Source organism: Pleurodeles waltl, chromosome 6, assembly GCF_031143425.1.
Source record: "Pleurodeles waltl isolate 20211129_DDA chromosome 6, aPleWal1.hap1.20221129, whole genome shotgun sequence".
NCBI classification, from domain to species: domain Eukaryota; kingdom Metazoa; phylum Chordata; class Amphibia; order Caudata; family Salamandridae; genus Pleurodeles; species Pleurodeles waltl.
In genome coordinates, this window is record NC_090445.1 from 299,995,099 (window position 1) to 300,016,936 (window position 21,838).

General features: G+C 47.9%; 1 protein-coding gene across 1 annotated transcript in view; it reads right to left on the bottom strand.

Annotated features, from left to right (window-relative positions):
* Positions 1-21,838, bottom strand: part of LOC138301536 (olfactory receptor 5AR1-like) — a 134,541-nt gene that overhangs the window by 1,956 nt on the left and 110,747 nt on the right. The window lies entirely within an intron of this gene.

Sequence of the window (21,838 nt, forward strand, 5' to 3'; positions counted from 1 at the left end):
CAGAAGCTAGTATTTCAGGGCGAGATACTCCCCTTGCAGACCCACTGCTAAAGTGATGAAGGTTGACCTGGCTGGGCCATGCAAGAAGTCCTATTGCTCAAAATGGCAAACCAGGGCCTGAAACCGTGGTTGCATGCCGATTGTGGCCATCAGAGTGACTGAGAAATCTGCGAGACACACATGTTCAGAGGTGGGCCTTCTATGCCACATGACAGCCACTCGTGACAGGGCAGAAGCCATGTGGGTGGTCTGCTGCTGTACTTGGGTCGAGATGCAGCTGTAGGCCCGGATAGGGGTCTAGTGATAGTTCAGAGGTAGAAAGGTGGCAAGACTAGGGCCTCCGCATGAGTTGTGTTGACCACCGCTGCTTGTGAACATGCCCAAGCGAGTCAGCTGGTACTGAGTGCCAAATGGGCCTTGGGCAGAATGTCAGCCCTATGATTGGAGTGACTGGAAAGGGTGGGGTCTCACCATAAAGATTCCAGCAAGCCTGCACTGTACAGCACAGAGGTCCCTGGTAGATACTGCCAGGTGCCAGCATTGTAGCGAGGAGGGAAAGCAGACCTGGATGCCTCCCTGTGAGCAGACAGAATGCCTCAGAGACCTGGCCTGATTTCTGTGCCTATGAGTGGGTCTGGGACCACCACATAAAGCCTAAAGGGATAGGTGTTGGACAGAGGCTGTGATGTTTGCCCCTACCCAGTACTGCTGGAGACTATGACCACCTGACATTTCCTAGAGGTGAGTGAGGGCAGGAGTAGACAGTGCTTGGGCTGCCTGGCACTTTAACTCTCTCCCTGATCAGGTGCCTCTCCCCTTGGCTAATTTCCCATGCCTGGGACAACTTGCTTTGTGATGGCTCGAAAGGATGCTACCAGCTGGTGCTGATGGGAAACAGCTAATACAACACAGCTGTTTCCCCTACTATCCTTTATCACTCATGCGTTACAACACAGCCTTTATCACGCATACTATTGAAGCAAATTATCTTGTAATGGTATGCATAGTATTGGCTATGCATGGTAATGCTATTAAAGGCTATCGGCATCATTAGAGGAAATGGAAAAATCCTTCCATTTCCTCAGAACGAGCTGTGCCGTGCCTTAGAAGTAAGGTAAGGAGGATTGGGCCTGGGGTGGGGGTTCACTGTTTTGGGAGGGGGTAGTAGGTTTTAGCACAGAGTGCAGTTTTCAGGTTTCGGAAGGGGGACACCATCAGTTTAGTGATATGTCTAACGGGTTGGGAGGGTACTGTTTTGGGCAGTTGAAAGGGTGGGGGCTAGGTTTTTGGGCAGGGGGACAGTTTTCGGGCTTAGCGTGAGGTAAGGGGGATTGGGCCTGGGGGTTGCAGGCTACTTTCTTAGGGAGAAGGCAGTGTTAGGTTTTAGGGCGAGGCGGTTTCTAGGCTTAAAGCAGGGGGCACCATCAATTTAGTGATATGTCCATGGAAGTGGGGGGGTACTGTTTTAGGGAGGGGGTGGGAAGCTAGGTTTTCGGGTGTGGGGGTGTTTTCTGGGCATAGGGCAGGGGGGTCAAGACAATTTTAGGGTTCAGGGCAGAAGACAGGGCTGTACTAATTTAGGGTTCAGGGTGAGGAAACAGTTTCTTTTAGAATGACTGGGGGTATCGTGCTGGGACCTTTACCATGCACATGCCTTTAAACACATGCTTTTTCAACATAATTCATTGTAAAGGTATGTATGGTGCAAAATATGTGTAGTAATGGCATTCTCATTGTAATTTACATGTGGTAACGACATGCATTGTAAAGGAATGCGTAGTTCCATCATACAACAGGTGCTGACAGCGTCGTCTTCGGAAACAGCTGCAGTATGAGGTGCTTGGTATGGACTGCATTATACTAGACTGTTGAATCAGCTTTTGGATGCAGCCATTCCTCCTGCAAACTGCCCGAAACAAATGTAAAACACTGGGGTTGCCCCTCTCCTCCCTAAGGATTTAGGGCCAGATGTATGAAAAGTTTTTGCACTCGCAAACGGTGCAAATCGCAAAAATCGGCCGTTTGCGAGTGCAAAACCGTGGTCTGCGATGCATGAAAGGCATTCGCAGACCAAAAATAAGAAATCGCAAAAATTGCAATTTTTTGCGTTGCGACCTGGTTTTGCGAGTCGCATTTTGTGATTCGGTATTTCCAGTAGGAAATTGCGAGGCACACAATGCGATTTGCAAATTCCAAATCGCAAATAGATGCATCAAAAAATCGCAATTTGCGATTTTTCGCAGAATGGCATTTTGCACATGCAAAATACCACTAAGTGAAACCAGGTGGCAACCAGGTGCAACCTATATAAAGAGGCCCAGAATGCCTCAGACTCTTTTCTACAATGGCTGCACTCTACGTCATGGCGACAAGGATGAGGATCTTGGCAGGTTTGAGGAGAGGGAGGAGGAGACAGGAGCACATTTTCACAGTGCGCATTACACTTTTTGACCTGACAGAGGAGGAAATATTTGAGAGGTATAGGTTGAACTCAGCCATGATTCTTGATCTGATAGCTGAGCTACAACCCATACTGCAGCGCAGAACACTAAGGACTCACAGCATACCCACCCATGTGCAGGTATTATGCTCCCTACACCTACTTGCCTCAGGGAGCTATCAAGGGGTCATAGCAGCAGCTGGAGGGGTTTCACAGAGTACCCTCTCCAGATTTTTCAATACATTTATCAACACCATGCTAAACAAACTCCAACAGTACATCAGATTCCCCCACACCCCACAGGAAATACAGCAGACTAAAATAGAGTTTTACCAGATAGCACAGTTCCCCCACGTCCTAGGTGCCATAGATGGCACACATGTGGCAATCTGTCCACCATCAGCCACAGAGTATGTGTACCGAAACCGTAAATACCAACATTCCATGAATATTCAGGTGATATGCAATGCCTCCTATATCATAACTGATCTTTCGCCATAGCGGCATTCACACAAGACTCCTAGTTGGGGAGTTTGGTGAAGGATATCTACTAGGTAATGTCAATCTGTACACTGGTGCATAGATGGCGAACCCATGTCAGATGGCTCAGTTACCCATCACACCTTCTGTCCCTTCCAGGAGACAGTGCCTACGCAGTGCGCACCTACATGATGACGCCGTACCTCAATCCCACAACACCAGCAGAACTGAGATACAATGCAGCACACAGGGCAACCCGCAATGTGGTGGAGCACACATTTGGACTGCTGAAGAGTCGCTTCCGTTGCCTCCACAAAAGTGGAGGGGCACTACAGTACAGTCCAGAGACCACATGTAGAATAGTGGCTACTTGTGCAATCTTGCACAATATAGCTACAAGCAGGGGCATACCTATAGAAATCAGTGACACTGAATCAGATGAGGATGACGATCCCATACCACCTCTACAGCCAGCAGACAGGACCAGTGCAGCAGAGGGAAGGCAAAGGCATGCCAACATCACACACAACCATTTCAGACGTGAGTATGAATGACAAAAATCCTCTGACAACTGTACCTGTAGTGATATAAATTTATTACCTTACATCAGGTAATGAATGATTGATAAATAAAAGAAACGGATGATGTTAAAAACACAAATTAACTAATGAACAGAGTCACGCACTATTCCCTAATAGTGGCAACAGCAGTCTAATGGCGACAAGAGTCACTTTCTCCTCCCACGCACACCACTCGGGTGCCCGGTTAAGTCACTGGCACCTTGATTGTCACCTTCAGTGGCAGTGCTGCGCCTGACACTGCGCCGTCTGGTGTCTGCTGCTGGTACGGCAACACTACTGAGGCTTGAACTGTCCTTAGTGTTCCCCAAGGCTACCTCAATGGGAGTGGTAGATCTCTGTCCTATTACATGTTCAATCACATTTGTGATGTGCACAAGTCCCTGGACAATGTCCCTACTGCTATGTGCAGCCTCCACTTGTGCCGCCACTGCACAATGGGCGATTAGTGCAGTTGAATTTGCCATCCTGTTGGAGGACCTGCAGTAGCTGCCAAACATTGTCCGGAATCTGTGTTCCTGTCTGCGCCAGCGAACCCTTTCATGGCGCAGCTCCTGGCAGAGGTCACGGACAGCGCTAGTTAGGTCCCTGGTGTCCTCAGAAGCCTGCACCTGTCCCTCACACAGCTGTGAAATATTGCTATTTAGTGCGTCCAGTTGCTGATGCAGGCCCATCATGTGTCGGTTGTGCACTCGCAGGTTCCGGTCCAAACTGAGGATCTGCTTGGATGCAGGCGCTGCTGCTGCAACATAGCAGCCTCAAGGCCCCTGAATAAGGACAGACCCTCACCTGCCTCATGATGTTGCTGCTGGGACTCTGTTTCAATCCTGCGTGGTGCTGGCTGACCCCTGCCCTCCAGAATCTGGCTGCACCTGTCTGGTGCAGACGGTGTGCTTGGCCCTTCCAAGTGCTCATCTGAGTCGCCGTTGAACTCTGGCAGTGGTAGTGCTCTGGGCCTGCGGCGGACAGTGGATATGTGGAGGGACCCACTGGTGTTGGTGTCCGAGGGCTGATGGGTGTCCGTCTCTCCTACACATGGACTGTGTGTGGATGCTGGGCCTGGCCCACCTGCAACAACAAAATGCAGCATGTCAGTTCTGTATGTTACATTATCTGTCAGAAAATGGCAATAAAGGTACAGGTACTGCTCTACACGGTGTTGTGTGTGTTGTGTTACCTTGGGTGTCACTATACTTCATTACATTGTTATGCTACTGTCTGTACTAGTTTGTGGACTGCCACTCCCATAATGTATTGTTGTGCTGCTTCTAAGATGTGGACTGGACTACTTCACACACTGCTTCACATTACATGCTAATTCCTAAGAGGCTTTTGTGCATACACATATAGGGTTCACAAACAACATTGCACTTACCTTTGTGGTACTCGGTGTGATGTCTGTGACCCCAGTCACAGCTTCTGGGAGGAGTGTGTATTCCACCAGGTCCTCCAATGGTGTGGATGGTGCTTCGGTTGGTGGTCCGCCACCTGTACTCCTGGCCTCCGCAAGTCTCCTTGCCACCCTCTCCTTTTCACGGGAGCGCAGGTCTTACCACCTTTTTTTAATTTCCTCTATGGAGCGCTGTGCCACTCCAATGGCGCAGATTTTTGATTGAATGTCCAGCCATAAACTTCTTTTTTCGCTCTCAGGAACCTGGAGTGAAGATTTCCCGAACAGGCGGTCATGAATCCTCACCACCTCTTCAGTCAGGACCTCAAGCTCCTGTTCACTAAATTTAAGCTTTCTGCCTTCTCCTGTGATGGTCCTGGGGTCTCCATCCTGGCTCAGGTGTTTCTGCTCTTGCTGAGTGCTGCTCTGTGTGGCTGGGTTGCTCTCTCTCAGGATGCTGGTTTGGGTGTGGCACCTGAAACTGCCTGGGATGACTCATTTCCTGCTGGTGATGTCATCAGGCTCCTCCAGGTGTGCATTCTCGAACTTTTTTGCAATTTGTGATTTTTTACTGAATCGCAAAAAAATCGCAAATTGCGAGAATGCAAATAGCGATTTTTAAGAAATCGATAATTCCGAATCACAATTTTGTTACATGGCCAATTGCGACTCGGAAATAGCGATTTCTTAAAAATCGCTATTTGCGATTCGCAAGCTCATGTTTTCATACATATGGCCCCTACTTTCCACAGGCTTTTGACAGACTGCCGAACACTTAATCATGATAGCTCTGGATGCTTGCTTACTCTGCTTGTCCTAGAGAGAGCAAAACTAAATTAACTGCACCCACCTTGGGCAGCTGAGGCCATTGGGTGACCCCTTAAATATGGATCTTTGAGTCTTGACACCCTGATGTGGGGAGACTACATAGGCCCCCATGCCGCCTACTGGATAAAACTCCCAAAAACTACACACCCTCACTGATTGCAGATGATAAGGCAGACTCGAACCTGCTGCTCTCTCTCTGGTGCTAACCTATACTGTACCTGTCTTGACACTGGGATAACATTTCCTGGATGACTCGGACTAAACACTTGTTCCGTCCTGGCTGCATCCACCAGTGAAATTCTGATGGGGAAACCAATGGCCGAGCAAACTAAGGTGTCACCTGATCCAGGGAGCAATCCCAAATCTAGCATGTGTATCCTTGGACCTCGAGCCCCTACTGACCCCATTCATACCCAACTGGAATGAAAACTCCCCACCATTGCAGACACAAAAGAAACTCTTGAACACTACGTTGGCAGAGTGTCCATGAGCCTAAGCCTAATAAAGGTCGATCATCACAAATTGGTAGATAGAGTGAAGGTTGTTGAAACCTCGGTGGAGGAGCCAAGACCAGAAAGCCAAAACTGTCACACCACATGGTAGAACTGTTGGATAGAGTGCAAGCCCTTGAGTGCAGAGCTGGAAATGCGAAGTAGTGCAACAGATGAGACAATATCTGTGTGGTGGGACTCCTTGAAGGCATAGAGGGTGAGAACATAGTGACATATCTCGATCACTGGTTCTGGATGGAGGTTGTACCAAATGCCATGTTTCCCTTCTTCACCCTAGAGCATGCACACAGACTGCTGGTGCACCCTCTGGGGCCAGGCTACCTTCCATTCCCTGTGGTGGCTAGGTTTCTCCACTACTGAGACCAAATCCTGCAGAGGGCATGGTGTCTGTGTTGCCAGACTTCACTGCTGCTGTGCAGGTCAAAAGGGCCACCTTTCTAGTAGTCAAAGAAGGGACTAAGGACTACAGTACTCCCCGATGTTTCCTCAAAACCCCAGAATACATTGGATGACACCACTTCAAAGATCCCAGCGTGGACTAGGGATGGCTGGATGCCTACAATCTGGATTGTCACTGCTGTGTGCTCACCCCAAACACAAAGTTCCCCGATAAGGGTGAAGAGACGCTCTTGTGGAACTTCTTGTGGCAGGTCACTGAAAAAAACATCCCCATCAAGTTTTAGCAGGAAAAGACCACTACATTCAGTGGCTGAAATTGGGGGATCATAAAGGTCATACTCGGAGAGTGGTACCCCATTCAAACTTAAAGCCATACTCTTGGGGTCAGAGTCTTCCCAGGTGGATGGTAATGACCTGCTGTGGTGACTCCATGATCAGCTGATGATCTGATTTGATACACGCTTCTGTAGGTGCACTGACATGTCAGGGTTTGGGGTAAAACCTGGAATGGAGACCTTCCCCGAATAAAGCTTTGTAATTTTCTTCCAAGGAGCAATACTACAGATGCCTTGATGGCTGAACATGGGCAGAGCTGGGTGCCTGGAGAGTACAGATGGGCAGGGCTGGCACAGCATTGGCTCAGCCATTATACCACAGCCTTCCCTACACAGACAGACCCTTACTAGGTGATTGGAGTAGATGTTCTGAAGACAATGGTTACCAACTTTAAGTTTGGGGGGGCAGACGTTCCTGGACTGCTCTTGGGATGGGGAGTTTGCAGTTTTGGTTTTCAATGGTATTTCTTGCAGGGATTGCTCTACTTCCATTAGGTGGGGAGCCTGTACATGGGGGGGGGGCTGGGGGGCCTCTGGGAATGCATACATTTCGGATGCGATAAGTGAACAGTGCACCACACTGAATTTAATATACTAGAAAATCTGAGGGATGTGCTCATAACATACACAGGTATCTGAAGAGGTGAGGCATAAGAGACTCACCTCATTGGACAATGCTTTGGCTGCAGATGTTACCGATCAGGATGGACTCTGGGAGGCCAGGGAGCAAAGCAATACCATTTTAGAGTGTCTGCGTTGTCATGATTACAAGTCCTACATTGTGAGAATGCACAATGTGGAAGGCTGACCATGCAGGCTATTAGCCTGATTTATCAGGCCTGAATCTAGGGGCCCCATATAACAGATATCAGAATGGGTGCTGGTGAGACATTTTACTCTGCAGGAGTCATTAACAATGCATTTGGGAATACTTCAAACTGCTTTATAAATTGAGTCGCTCTCACCCAAGACTCAGGCAGCTTTTCTGAACAGACTCTCCCTGGGGTAGCTTCCCCAGCAGGCGAGGGGGTATTTGGGAGGACCGATCACATGGCAGGAGATATCATTTGCCATAAAATAAATTGCAATAGGAAAAAAACCAGGCCTTGATGGCCTTCCCCCAGAGTTCTACTCCATTTTCTGAAGGTGCTGGTCTCAAAGCTGTAATCCCTTTATGCGCACTCACTGTGATTGGGAGTGCTCCCATGACACCACATGGATGCAATATTGGTCAATTTCTCTAAGACCAAAACCCAGGGGGCCTGGCCGTCAGAGTTCCAATCCTTTCCTTGCTGAACCTGGACTTCAAAATTCTTAATGAGGTTCTGGTTCTCCGGCTGCTTCTATATATGCCCATGTTCTTGCATAATGACCATAATGGTTTTGTACCGGCTTTCAATACCTCTCTGAACCTCAGATGGTTATATCACATCTTTTATCACCTTGAGGTACAATCACTCCTATGGGCTGTTTTGTTGTCAGAGGACCTAGAAAAGGCCCTCGACTCTGTTCCTTGGAACTTCCTGCTAGAGGTGATGCATTGGACTGGCCTTGGAAAGGGCTGGGTGAACTGTGTCAAACTACTTTTGCTTTGCATGAGTTAAAATGGGCTTTGTTGTCTTCCTGAAGTATAAAATATGCTGGGGCACGAGACAGGGATGATCCTGTCTCTTTTTTTATTTACACTGGTCATTGAACCTATGGCCAAACTCTTTTGTTAGGGTAGCGCAGGCATGGGCATAATGGTCAGAAACATATAATATCTCTATATTTTACCTAGCAGATGGACCGGAGGGCTCGGCAACTGTGAGACATCTCCTGGGGGAGTTGAGGTAGTCTCAGGACAATACAGCTAGGACACATGTGTTTCCAATGTCGTCGATACCCAGTGGCCCCCTGATTTCCTATTGGTCCTGACATTGACCCCCTCCTCCTTTCGATACTCAGGTATACAGGTGTACCACTCCTTACTGGACCTGCACAAGGGCAATCTGGAAAAAACCCTCCAGTCCCTTCAAGCCAGTGTACCCTCAAGCTGCCAACTATGGCCCAGTTCTCTGAATCCAAAATAGTTATGTTGCAGAGAATACTTTACTTTGTTAAAAAATCTCCTGTTTGGGGTGCCGGACTCTTGGTTTAGGCAACTAAACAGCCTACTGTGGTAGCTGATCTGGAATGGGGCCACCAAAGAATGTTGTTGGAGAAACTCAGGTGCCCACCGTGTGATGGGGGACTGGGAGCCTCTGAATTTGGAGAAGTGTGGCTCAAGGGTTAGAGCGGCAGACCCTGATGCAGAAATTTGGCCCAGTGCCAGGGTTCAATTCCCACCTCAGCGGGTTTTGGGCTCAATTTTCTCGGACCTGATAATTCTCGTATCGGTGCCTAATCTAATTCATGGGTCCCACTCTGTAACTCTGGGCAATAGCTTGCTTAATCTCCACAACGGCCCCAACAGCGCTGGGATGCCTTGCTTCACCTTGGAGGTTGCCCAGGAGTGGGCCCCTCACAGGGAAAAGCCAGGAGGGGTTCCACAGCGGTATGTGTACAGCGCCTTGAGACCCTAATGGGTGAGTAGTGTGCTATACAAGTACGAAGTTTACAGTTTACAGCTTCACAATTCAAGTGAGGTACTCTGTGACTCAATGGGGCCCACTAGGAGGAGGTGGGCCCAGTGGGGCTATCCACTCATTTGAGTACCTTGGAATCTAAAACTACTTGGCCCAGCAATGGTGATCCCACACTCTGGGGTATTGCTGGCAGTAGCATTGAGAACAGCAGCCATATCTCTCTATGCCCAAGCATAGCCCCTGATGGGACTCACAGTAGGAAAGTAGCCTATTTCTAGCTTGGATACCCCCACTTTTGGCCAGTTTGCCAGTGTGTTTGACTGTGTCTACTGGGCTCCTGCTAACCAGCACCCCAGTAGTTATCCTCTCTCCTTTAAATTATGGTTGTTGGCTACTGGTAACCTAGTAATTCACCCAAAATTGGCATACTGGTGACCCTAGTATCTGGTACCTAGGTACCCAGGGGATTAGGATTCCAAGGGACCCCTAGGGGCTGCACCATTTATTTTGCCACCCATAGGAAGCACATGCAAAGGATTCTACAGGACTGCCATTGCAGCCTGTGTGAAAAGGTGCATGCACCCTTTCACTGTCATTTACACTGCACCAGGTCACTTATAAGTCACCCCTATAGCAGGCCCTCCAGCCCTGAGGGCAAGGTGCAGAGTACCTGTGTGTGAGGACACCCCTGCACTATCAGAGGTGTCCCCACAACCTCCAGGACCATTTTCCCAGACTTCGTGAGTGCGGGGATGCTATTTTACGCATGTATTGGACACAGGTCACTACCTATGTCCAGCTACATAATAGTAACTCGAAACATAGGCATGTTTAGTATCAAACAAGTTGGAATCATACCCCTTTTGCAAGCATTGGTTGTATGATTCCATGCACTTTGGGGGCTCCTTATAGGACCCCTAGTTTTGCCTTTCCAGCCTTCTGAGAATTTCTAGGCAGCCCTAGCTGCTGCCACATCTCAGACAGGTTTCTTCCCTTCTGGTGTTTGAGCAGCCCCAACCCAGTAAGGCAGAACAAAGGATTTCCTTTGGGAGAGGGGTGTTACAACCTCTCCCTCTGGAAATAGGTGTTACAGGCTTGAGAGGGGTAGACTCCCCAAGCCACTGGAAATGCTTTGAAGGGCACAGATGGTAGCCACCTTGCGTAATCCAGTCTACACTGGTTCAGAGATACCCAGTCCCTGCTCTGGTGCAAAACTGGACAAAGGAAAGGGGAATGACCAGTCCCCAGGAGTGGTGCTCAGAGCTCCTCCAGTGGGTCCCTGGGTTTTGCCATCTTGGATTCCACGTTGGCAGGGAACTCTGGGAGCATGTGAGTGGGCAGTGCCTGCAGGTGACGTCAGAGCCCTCCCGTGATAGGTGCTTACCTGTTTAGCTGACCAATCCCCTCTTCAGGGCTATTTAGGGTATCTCGCTTGGGTGGTTCTTCAGATTCAGATTGCTAGATTCCAGCAGGAATCCTCTGCATCCTTTACTTCACCTTCTCACCAAAGAAACTGCATCTGGACCCTCCAGGAACTCTACAAACTGCGACAAATTAGCAAAGACGACTTCTGCAACATTGTATCTTCAGCTCCTGCAAGGAACTGCAACTGTTTCCCAGTCTTGCATCTTCAGAGGACAACCTGTCTTCAGCCTGCACCAGAAGAACAAATGAATCTCCCTTGGAGTGAAGGAGTCACTCCCTTGCATCAGCAGGCACCTCTTTGCAATGACGACTGGCGGCGTGGGTCCCCTCTCCTGATGAGCTGCATGGATCCTGCCTCACTGGTGGTGGACTGAAGTGGTCCCGACGGTTCTGATGTTCTACTGTCCAACTTTGGTGGAGGTAAGAACTTTCCTCCCCATGCAATACAGTACCCCATGCACCACGTTTTTTGCAATTGCCAAGGCTTGTTGGCATCCCTCCATGACGTTCTTTGTGCACTGTGCAGATCCAGCCCCCAGCACTTTATCCTGTCACTCACAGGTTCCTGCGTGGTTCACCAGTGACGTGGGACCCTTTGTTGTAGTGCTACCTGGGCCTCCTTTTGCACCTTCTTTGTCCCAATGCTATGGGACTCCTGTGCACACTCCCTGTTCTTCTGAGGGCTCTTTGAGTTGCTGAAAGCCCCTGTTCTGGGTAGATCCCACCAGGTCCCTCCTGGTCTTGGGCAGAAACTTTTTCTGCTAACTGCAAGCTTTGCGTGCACCAAGGCTTGTTGGCAGAATCCAGCAATGCAAACCAGACTGCAATCATCCATCTGGCGTGGAACATCATCTGCACCAACCAGGAACCCACATCTGTCTTCTTGGGTGGAGTACTGACTATTGTTCTTCACCGGTGGTTCTTCTTCTATACCTTCATCCGGGTTAGCAGGGGCTCCTGTTCTCCCTGGACTCTTCTGTGCTTCTTGGACTTGGTCCCCTATTCCACATGTCTTCAGGTCTAGGAATCCATTGTTGGTGTCTTGCAGTCTGTTCTGGTTTTTGCAATATCTTCTTTCTCGTGTTCTGGTGTGTTCTAGGAAAGTTACTGTGATTTCTTCCTGTTTTCCTGGGCTCTGGGGAGGGTTCTAATATTTACCTTTGGTGTTTTCTAATACTGCCAGCGCCCCTCTACACACTAGCCTAGGTGGGAAACCGACATTCGCATTCTACTTTCTTTGTATATGGTTTGTGTTTCCCCTGGGCCCAATTCTAACTATTGTGATTTTCACTATTTACAGTGTTTTCTAACTGTTTTTACATCTATTTCTGCATACTAGTGTATAAAATGTGTGTGTTACTTACCTCCTAATTGAGTATAGTCTCTATGGTATCTTTGGCAATTAGTCACCAAAATAAAGTAACTTTATTTTTGTAACACTGAGTATTTTCTTTCATGTATGTGAGTACTGTGTGACTACAGTGGTGTTGCATGAGCTTGGTATGTCTCCTAGATATGCCTTGGCTGCTGAGCTACAGCTACCCCTATAGAACCTGGCTTCTCGACACTGCCTACATTTCACTAATAAAGGTTAACTGGACCTGCTATAAGGTGTAAGTACCTTAAGTACCCACTACAAAATCAGGCCAGCCTCCTACACCCACAGATGGGGACTCTATCTCATACTTCACAAATGCACAGTTGTCAGTGGGGACGGAGGCTTGGTTAGTGACAGTAGGTGACTGCTACCAGCAGGGTGCCATTGTCCCATCTAAAAGATCTGCTGTCCAGTTGTGATTTATCCCAGGGCAGTTCCTCATGTATGAAGCATTGATCCGTACGTTCAGACATCTGTGGGCCAAGGTCAGTGAGGAACCAGAAACATACACATTTTTTCAATTATTAGCATCCCTGGGCTCCACAAAACACCTGGTTACATGGCTTTGTAGGTCATTATCTAAAATGATCCCCAAACGTTTGCTCACTCTGCACCTGTAGTGGGGCGGCATATTGGAAAGGGACATCACCAATTCTGAGCGGTGCATGATACTGGCATACCCCAAGACATTTTAGTTTTGGGCTACTAGCATTTTAGGGGTCTAGGGTGTAATAATTGTTAATCATTTATTTAATTATGTAAACTATTGAATATTGACTTACTTCAGTTATATTTTATTTTGTGGGGTGCTAAGTTTCAATCAATCAATCAAGAAATTTGTATAGCGCGCTACTCACCCGGAGGGTCTCAAGGCGCTGGGGGAGGGGGGGCAGCTACTGCTCGAACAGCCAGGTCTTGAGTTGCTTCCTGAAGGAGAGGTGGTCTTGGGTCAGGTGGAGGTGGATGGGGAGGGAGTTCCAAGTCTTGGCTGCCAGGTAGGAAAAGGATCTTCCTCCCATGGTGGCTTTTCTAATGCGTGGCACGGCGGCGAGGGCGTGGCTGGTCGATCGTAGCTGGCGGGTGGGAGTGTAGAAGGTCAGGCGGTTGTTGAGGTACCTGGGGCCCAGGTTGTGGAGGGCCTTGTGTGCGTGGGTGAGGAGACGGAACGTGATTCTCTTGCTGACGGGGAGCCAGTGCAAGTCTCTCAGGTGTGACGGGGGATGTCAAGGATGAGGCGTGCGGAGGCGTTCTGGATGCGTTGGAGTCTTTAATGTAGTTTGGCCGTGGTTCCGGTGTAGAGGGTGTTACCGTAGTCCAGTCGGCTGGTGACGAGTGCCTGGGTGACCGTCTTCCTGGTTTCGGTGGGGATCCATCGGAAGATCTTTCGGAGCATGCGTAGGATGTTGAAGCATGAAGATGAGACGGCGTTGACTTGTCTGGTCATCGAGAGGGAGGAGTCCAGGATGAAGCCCAGGTTGCGTGCGTGGTCCATTGGTTTGGGTGCGCTGCCCAGGGCAGGGGGCCACCAGGAGTCGTCCCAGGCAGAGGGTGATGATCCAAGGATGAGGACTTCCGTCTTGTCTGAGTTCAGTTTCAGGCGGCTGTTCATCATCCACTCGGCTACGTCTTTCATCCCTTCGTGCAGGTTGGTTCTGGTGGTGGCTGGGTCGTTGGTGAGGGAGAGGATCAGCTGGGTGTCGTCGGCGTAGGAGATTATGTTGAGGTTGTGTTGGTGTGCGATGGCTGCGAGGGGGCTCATGTAGACGTTGAAGAGGGTGGGGCTGAGTGATGATCCTTGTGGTACGCCGCAGATGACTTCGGTGGCCTCGGATCTGAACGGGGGGAGGCGGACTCTCTGGGTTCTTCCGACGAGGAACGAGATGATCCACTCTAGTGCCTTCTCTTGGATTCCGATGTTGCTGAGGCGCTGCACTAGGGTGCGGTGGCAGACAGTGTCGAACGCTGCAGAGAGGTCCAGGAGGATGAGGGCCGCTGTTTCCCCGTTGTCGAGCAGGGCTCGGATGTCGTCGGTGGCTGCGATTAGGGCGGTCTTGGTGCTGTGGTTGGCTCGGAAGCCGGACTGCGAGTGGTCGAGGGATCCATTAGTCTCGAGGAAGGCGGCTAGCTGTCTGTTGACGGTCTTCTCAATGACTTTGGCAGGAAACGGGAGGAGCGAGATGGGGCGGTAGTTCTTGAGGTCCGTGGGGTCTGCTGATGGTTTCTTCAGGAGGGCGCTGAGTTCGGCATGTTTCCAGCTCTCCGGGAAGGTGGCGGTGTTGAAGGAGCAGTTGATGATGTCCCGGAGATGGGGTGCGATGACTGAGTCGGCCTTGTTGAAGACGTGGTGGGGGCATGGGTCGGTTGGTGAACCGGAATGGATTGTGTTCATCATCTGGATGGTGTCTTCGGTGCTGACCGGGGTCCAGGCGAAGAGGGTGGTGTTGGGGGGCATCGATTTGGTGGTTGGGTGCGTGGTCTGTGTGCCGAAGCTGTTGTGTATGTCGGCGATCTTGCGGTGAAAGAACGAGGCGAGTGAGTCGCAGAGGTCTTGTGAGGGAGTGATGTCGTTGTTTCCGGCGCTGGGGTTGGAGAGCTCTTTGACGATGCTGAAGAGTTCCTTGCTGTTGTGTGCGTTGTTGTCTAGTCGTTCTCTGAATGCTGTCTTCTTGGTGGTGTGGATCAGCTGGTGGTGTTTGCGGGAGGCGTGCTTGAGGGCGGTCATGTTGTCTGTGGTCGGGTTTTTTCGCCAGGCTTTCTCGAGGGTGCGGCAGTTCTTCTTGGAGTTCTTAGGGTCGTTGTTGAACCAGGAGGCTTTCTTGCTGTTGGGCCTGGTGGGATGGGTTTTCAGAGGTGCGAGGTTGTCAGCGCAGTTGGTGATCCACTGTGTGAGGTTGTTGGCTGCTTGGTTGGGGTCCACTGAGCTGGCGGGAGGGTTCTGGCTCAGTGATGTGGAGAGCTGGTCGGTGGTGATCTTGTTCCAGCTCCTGCGGGGAGCCTGTTGTGGGTGGTGGTGAGTCGTGGTTCTTCTGAAGCTGAAGTGGACGCAACTGTGGTCTGTCCAGTGGAGTCCGGTGGAATGGCTGAAGGAGATGTACTTGCTGGAGGAGAAGACTGGGTCAAGCGTGTGTCCGGCGTAGTGGGTGGGGGTGTTCACCAGTTGCTTGAGTCCGAGTTTGTAGGAGTATGGGTGGGAAGTAAAGTACTCAATAGTTGATTAACTATTGTTTATTAATTGTAAAATAATAATTTAAGTGAAAGTCAAATGTGTACATTATTGAATACTTATTTATTTTTATTATATTATACTTGAAGGCTGCTAAGTTTGTAAGGGTCTAGGAAGTTAATTAAGTAATAACTAATTAACAATTAATTATTAATTGTTAATTCATTATTTCATTGATTTTAACTAAGTAAATGATAGAATACTTATTATTTTTGGTTATATTTTAGCAACAGTCTGCTAGGATTAGAGGGGTATAGAGTGGGAAGTTAGCTAATTAATAATTAAATAACCATTATGTATTAATTGGTAATTATTGAATAGTTATATATATATATATATGTATGCATATAAACAAACATTTGAGGTGGGCAAATCCAGAGTGTCGCCGGTGTTGCAGTGTTGCTGACGAAGGCGGTAACGCCGAAACGCGTTCTTGTGTTAAATAAATCTTGAAACTTATTATGCCTGTGGAGTGCTGTCCTTCCTTATCTTAGGAAGAAAGTGCGAATAGTGGGACGTGGTGGCGCACGTCATTCGACGAGCACCTCTGACGGTCAGGTGCAGAAACTGAAGGCCGACACGGAGTGTTTATACACACACATATATATATATATATATATATATATATATATACATATATATATATATATATATATATATACATACGTATAGATATGAATGCGTATAAACGAACATTTGAGGTGGGCAAATCCAGAGTGTCGCCGGTGTTGCAGGGTGGGCTTTACTGGATCTGCTCTCCACCTAAACTTGGGAATCACCCAGAGTTCTCTCTTTTGTTTTGCATAATCTATGCTACACTCTAACCCTGAAAGTATTTTGTTTTGACTTATACTGGTTGCTCCCTTGTGTCTGGACACAGCTAATCCTCTCTGAAGAGATGTTATGACACACATATCAGGGGTTGCTTTTATTTATCCCAGGTTGGCTTAGATGGTATTTTATCAATCCAAAGCTGTAATAGTGTGCCTGGAGTGATAAAAGGCTTTTGTCCTTTTACAGCTCAGTAAGGATGGCACTGAGTCAATCCTATGCTTAAAGATTTTACTGTACAAATGGCAAAAGACTTTCTAATTTTCTATCTCGGCGAGGATGGCCCAGGGGCGATCCTATGCCTAAAAACTTTGCTAGAAAAACAGACATTTGAAGTGAGCAAATCCAGAGTGTCGCTGCTGTTGCAGGGTGCTCTTTACTGGAGCTGCTCTCCACCTAAACTTGGGGACTAACCAGAGTTCTCTCTTTTGTTTTACATATATATATATATATATATATATATATATATATATATATATGTGTATCGGTGTCTACATAAGTTAATATCTATATGTAGTATTAACTATTATTACAACTAATTTCATTTACAACATAATAAATTTATATTTTAACATATTTAACATTCACTACTTTAAACTTTATTTATATTGAACATTATTATCTTTCTATATTTTGGGATGATTGTAGTGTCAATAATATTTATTTTCTGAAATTTTGGTACTTACCATGATAAGTATAGGAGCATGATATTGAGGTAGATGATATTTTTTATATGCTATTTATGTCAACGATATTTGACAGTATGACATCAGTGATAACTGTTTCTATTAAAAAAAGTACAACTAATAGGTTAATTGGGTTGAATATAAGCAACATAGACCATTCAATCACTGTTTATATTATTTATTAACATCCAATTCAATGGTAAAGTTTGATTTTTGAGGAAAATACAGGAAATAAACCTTTTAAAAGCTATACTTTTCATATCTGAAGCCCCTGAAGTCTACTTATTATTGGCTTACCTGTAGCTGGCCTGTCAGTGTTCATTTGATGTGGTGTAGAATACCACTCTTAGAGCAGAGACAGTGGCTTGGGCCTGACATGGTAGCTCAGGGGAGAAATGTGACCTAGCTGAATCCAATGTTATGGTTGGCAACTTCAATAACTAGGAAGAGACCTGAACAGTTATAGTTTTGTGATAAGGAAAGACTAAAGAAGAGGAGTGTTTTTATCCCAAAAGACACTTTAACCTCCTGGTTTACTTTCAGTGGAGGAGTGAGCTGGCCTCAGAACAAGAATGCAGTGGTTGAGTGGGAGGGCACTCCCCTAGGTGTGCCACAAACTTTGCCATGTTGTATTTTAAGAAAAACAGTACAATAATATGTAGTGAGGCAATGGGATAGCCTGCAAAAGTGGGGAGTTTTGCCTTTGGGAACCTTTTGCCCATTGTCAAGGAAATGTTCAGGAACTATCCTCACACACTGGCTATGAAACTGAAAAAAGTAGCACCTCCCCTCAGCTCTTCAGAATTATTTCTGGACATCTGAAAGAACAAAAGAGGACTGGATCTACTGTCTGCAACCTGTTAGGACCCACTCCTAATTGTACACAAGACTAAGATGTGAACTTCAAGGGTCAGTTGACTGCCTTCCTGTGTGGCAGTAGCAACATAGCAGGCTATTCTTTTCTAGAGTGATCAGTCGACCTTTTCGAACTGAAATTGGACTTGACCTTTATTGTGGTCTCAGCCTCCAAGTGCTGTCCCTGTATTAGGGCCTTAGAAGTTTTGAAGAACTACCCTAAACATCTAAAAAGTTGGGATTACAGCTTCATGCTTGCTCTGCTTGAAATACGAAAGTAGAACTCTTGACTGGGCAAAGGTGAAAAGTATCTGCACAGTGAAAGGACTTTGGTGGCGCACAAGTTACATTTTCCTGCTTGAAATTTCCCCACAAAATCAACATCTTCAACAGAACTTCATCCAGAGGCTACCCATATTTGAGGAGACTTCCTTGGATCCAGACTTCAACCTTTCCCACTGTAGTATTTCAACTTTCATAAAAAGATGGAATGTCAGACTGTAAACGTTTTGACTGGGATGACCTGTTTGATGGATCTACACTCCAAAACAGTCAGCCTGAAATTGTGCCTAAGTCACAATCAACAATGAACAATGATTTCTGGTTGGAGCTTTGCTTTTTCCTTGTAATGCTGTGCTCTAAAATATTAACTAATCATATTTCTATTTCCCTTATTGAACTTTAGCTACTTTAGTGTCATTTTTCATATTAAAATGTTCTTGCATTTTTGATTTGGGGTGTGGACTCATTATTGTTTTGCTAATTATTTAACACACGTCCCTTAGTTAAGCCTGTCTGCTCTGTGCCACAGTTACCAGTGAATGAGCCCAGGTTTAAAATACTGAAACTGTGTATTTGTCCTGACAATATTTTGGAACTTATTACTTGGGTAAGACTCACATCCTTCCCAGCCAATAACCCATTTATTACACCATCTCCAGATATACCCACGTAATTCTGCAGACAAGATGTTCCCTTGAAAGGACTATCCACATACTTTCACATTCAGACAAAAGAATATATGTTCATCTGATAGCAGTACTTTAGCATTGTTTTTCTAAATGGAAATTTACAATTAGATTTAACCTTTTGTTTTATGTTAATCATAATCTTGGTCCCTCAACCAGCCCTTAATTTTTGTGTAACATCTCACTTGAAACAATATCAGGAAGAAGTTCCTGGCCCCTTCCGTTGTTGCTGAATCTTCGGCTTCTTCCAACCAGAGGCAGCCCTTTTGCCCCTTCATCCGGGGTTTAGTGGGCTCCTGCCCCCCCTGGACACTTGCGTGACTCTTGGACTTGGTCCCCTTCCTTTGCAGGTCCTCAGGTCCAGGAATCCGTCTTCAGTGCTTTGCAGTCAGTTATTGTCCTTGCAGAATCCCCTATCACGACTTTACTGTGTTTCTGGGGTAGTAGGGTAACTTTACTACTTTTCAGGGCCTTGGGGTGGGGTATCTTGGACAACCTTAGTGTTTTCTTACACTCCCAGTGACCCTCTACACAGCACAATAGGCCTGGAGTCCATTTGTGTTTTGCATTCCACTTTTGGAGTATATGGTTTGTGTTGCCCCTAGGCCTATTGTATCCTATTGCATCCTATTGTATTCTACAGTGTTTTCAATACTTTTCTAACTGTTAACTTACCTGATCTTGGTTTGTGTGTATATTTTGTGTATTTTTCTTACCTCCTAAGGGAGAATATCCTCTGAGATATTTTTGGCACATTGCCACTAAAATAAAGTACCTTTATTTTTAGTAACTCTGAGTATTGTGCTTCTTATGATATAGTGCTATATGATATAAGTGGTATAGTAGGAGCTTTGCATGTCTCCTAGTTCAGCCTAAGCTGCTCTGCTATAACTACCTCTATCAGCTCATGCTGCTAGAACACTACTAATCTTCTAATAAGTGATAACTGGACCTGGCACAAGGTGTAAGTACCATCAGGTACCCATTATAAGTCAGGCCAGCCTACTACACTTATGTTGTGGGAAGGGGGCCCTCCTTATGCTGCCTACCCTCCTTCTGAGATGCCCCCCACTAGTCATTTCGGCCCGATCCTACCACTTACCACTACCTGCTGGAAACCAGACCATGTCATGAAGGCTGCTACTAGAGTCTGTGTGACTCGCTTTCTTTCCTTCTTCCTTACCCCCCACTTTAATAGCCATTACACTGGGGAGTACCTCAGGCGACACAGCACAGTTCTTCCTGCCCCCCATATCCAGGAGCCCCCCAACTTCGTACCACTTAGCTTAGTTCACCTCGTCTTATCTTACCGCTTCCTCCGCGTTCTCTATCTTCCAGCCCTGGTTCATTGATGCAGGCCCTCTTCATCTTCCTTCCCTCAGAGACCCTCGCCCGATTGGATGAATCAGAATGCCGATGACGTGGAGATCCCCTAACTTCTCTCAGATGCCATCGTCCCTGATAGGGCAGTCGTCCTCATACCCCCAACCCTGGGCACACGGCACTATGCGCATCCAGGTTCTGTCATGTACCCCCTCCTCAATGCTCTCTTTGTTTTTTCCCCTGATACATTAAACATTAAGGGGGTCATTCTGACCCTGGCGGCCGGTGACCGCCAGGGTCACCGACCACGGGAGCACCGCCAACAGGCTGGCGGTGCTCCCAAGGGCATTCTGACCGCGGTGGTTCAGCCGCGGTCAGAAAGGGTAAACCGGCGGTCTCCCGCCGGTTTACCACTGCCCTACAGGGTCTCCCGCCAGGAACAGGATGGCGGTAGGGGGTGCCGCGGGGCCCCTGGGGGCCCCTGCAGTGCCCATGGCATGGGCACTGCAAGGGCCCCCGTAAGAGGGCCCGCAAAGTATTTCAGTGTCTGCAAAGCAGACACTGAAATACGCGACGGGTGCAACTGCACCCGTCGCACCCCTGCAACTACGCCGGCTCAATTCTGAGCCGGCGTCCTCGTTGCAGGGGCATTTCCTCTGGGCCGGCGGGCGCTCTTTTGGAGAGCGCCCGCCGGCCCAGAGGAAATGTCTGAATGGCCGCCGCGGTCTTCTGACCGCGGTGCGGTCATTTGGCGGCGGTACCTTGGCGGACGGCCTCCGCCGTCCGCCAAGGTCATAATCAGGGCCTAAGTTCTTTCCCTACCCCTTTACGCTGTCCAAGTTTTTTACTTAAATACACTTGCTCCTGGTTGTCTGTGGGTGGCCCTTTGGGCTTCCCTCCCCCCCCCGGGCTCGCTCAGTGGGCAGGCCATGCAGGTTCTGACCCACAGTAGGGTTTACAATAGTGAGGTAATTACCTTGTTTTCTATAGTCCACGCTTCTGTGTCCTTTGTGTATTCTTTGATTTTTATTCGATTTCCCTACTTTTCTTCCTAGCCCCCCTCCATTCCTCTCTCTCCTAACTTTGTTATCCACAGAGTTGACCTACCTGTCCCCTACCTCATACACCACACACAGGTGGGCTTTGTTCCCGGCTGGTCTTCTAGGAATCTCTGATGTACCTTGCTACACGCTCTCTGGGTGACACAAGACTCCCGGGAGGAGGCCCTTGCTCTCTCCCTGGATGCAGAAAAGGCGTTCGATCGTATAGAGTGGTGGTACCTCTTTTAAACTCTAAAACGATTTGGACTTGGGAGTAGCTTTATCAACAAGGTGCGTTTGTTATATGACTCACCAACAGCACAGGTCAACTGCAGCAGGTTTCTATCCAACACCTTTTTCCATCAGGAGGGGGACCCATCAGAGTTGCCCCTTGTCACCAGTACTATTTTTGTTAGCCGTAGAAGCCGTAGAACCCTTGGCGGCAGTGATCTGTAGATCGAGTCTCATAACCGGACTGCCCATACCAGGCGGTAGTTCCAGCATTTACCTTCATGCCGACGATATCTTATTAACAATCACCGATCTGGCTAGGTCCCTACTGGCACTCTGAATCATCTTA